Source organism: Bos javanicus, chromosome 18 (genome assembly GCF_032452875.1).
Source record: "Bos javanicus breed banteng chromosome 18, ARS-OSU_banteng_1.0, whole genome shotgun sequence".
Classification (NCBI taxonomy): domain Eukaryota; kingdom Metazoa; phylum Chordata; class Mammalia; order Artiodactyla; family Bovidae; genus Bos; species Bos javanicus.
Window position 1 is genome coordinate 55,499,959 of NC_083885.1, and position 2,175 is coordinate 55,502,133.

Sequence of the window (2,175 nt, forward strand, 5' to 3'; positions counted from 1 at the left end):
GGGGTCCCAGGTTTCTGACTGATCACTGCAGCCTCACAGGAGTTATGGTCTTGAAACATGAAAGTGTTAGTCACTCAGTCATGTCCAATTCTTTGCAATGCCATGGACTGTAGCCCCACCCCACCACCCCAGGCTCCTCTGTCTATGGGATTTCCCAGGCAAGAATACTGGAGTGAATTGCCATTTCCTCCTCCAAGGGATCTTCCTGACCCAGGAATTGGGTCAGGAGACATCTCACGAGTCTCCTGCATTGCAGACAGATTCTTTACACTCTGAGCTGTCAGGAAAGCCCCTCTCATGAAAGTACATTTAACAATTCGCTTTGAATTAACAGCCATATTGGTCTAGAAACATTAAACATAATTTTTTCCATTTGTACAGGGGTAACACACTGTATTAAATATGTAAGGTCTTATTTACATGAGTTTGATTACAGAAACTAATAAAGTATTCTCTAAATAATGAAAAAAAAAAAAGAATTCACTTTGTAGGGAGTAGGGTGGCCCAGGATAACTTTCCTAGCCTCACTGTTCTCAGAGTTCACTCTTTGCTGTTTCCATAGAGTATGAAAAAATATAACCTTTCAGCACATCCACACCGCCAGTATTTCAAAGAGAGAGCTATACCTCCTCTATTTATTTCCCCACCCATACATGAACCTTCTCTCTCCTTTGGAGTTCCTGCCAAAATCAATCTGGATTTTGCTTCCATTAGTTTTCACAAGAATGGAGCTTTGTCCAAGTACTCAAAAGAAAACTATGTCACATGATAGGTGTAATTCTCACTACAATAGCACTCATATTGCAAGATATAAATGTATCAAACTAACAGATTGTACACCTTAAATTTATACAATGTTATCTGTCAGTAGATGTCAAGGGTAATTTTTTTTTTTTTTAACTATGGAGCTTTGTTCTTCCAAAAGAGATTCCCTTGAGTAATTCTGTGATCTCTGAGGACCCAGACCACCCCAGCAGCTTTCAACCTTCCCATAGCGTCCCATATCCAACTACTAATTGGACTATGTGAAGCTGCGCACGCGCGCGCGCGCACACACACACACACACACACACACACACACACACCCTGCTGTTCTCAGATCATCTCACCAAGTTCTCAGCCAAGAGGGCAACTTCTTCTCTAGGGGTGAGGACTGGTGGGAAATTTCCAATTTGGTTTTGTTTGTATGGGGTTTCTAGTGTGTTTGTTTTTGTTTGGGGCAGTGCTGTTGTGGCAGGCAGGCTCAGTAGTCACAGTCCGGGGGCTTAACTGCCCCATGGCATATAGGGTCTTTGTTCCCCAACCGGGAACTGAATCCACATCCCCTGCATTGGAATAATGTGGATTCTTTTTTTTTTAATTTGTATTTATTTATAGTTTTGGTTGCGTTGGGTCTTCGTTGCTGTGTGCAAGCTTTCTCTAGTTGCAGCAAGCAGGAGCTACTCATCATTGGGGTGCACGAGCTTCTCATCATTGGGGTGCACGAGCTTCTCATTCTGATGACTTCTCTTGTTGGGCAGCACGGGTTCTATGGCGCGTGAGTTCAGTTGCCCCGCAGCAGATGGAATCTTCCCGAACCAGGGATGTGACCCGTGTCCTCTGCACTGGGCAGGCAGATTCCTAACCCTGGACCCTCAGGGAGGTCCTGGAATGTGGCTTCTTACCCACTGGACCACCAGGGAGTCCCAGGAAGTTCACGGCGCTTTTGCTTTTCTTCATGCCCTGGCACTGGTTTGGCTCCGCCGCCCCCTCATATTTCGGGGTTCCTGGGGCTCCACGGTCTGCTGGTTTTGTGAAAAGTGTTTGTGAGCTTCTGTTCTCCTACTGGCTCTCCCATGGTTTGTTTTTTCTGGGAGGAGGGGTGGAATTTGGGAAGATTAAGAAACTCTAACCCGAGTCTAATCACGGGGAAACAGCAAACAAACTCCAATCGGCGACCTTCGCTATAACAACTGGCCTTGACTCTGGGAAAACGTCAAGGTCAAGAAGAAGGTGGGAGAACTGTTTAAATGAACAGAGACCAGAGTCAGCACAAGGAAATACAGTTGGCTGAGCAATTCAGGTGTTGTCCTGAATGTTAACAAGACTCTTGATGACACTTGAATGAGTTCTGTCTTTTAGAAAGTAGTCATTTATCCTTGTTAATATTTTCTGGTTTTGATTTTTGTACAGTGG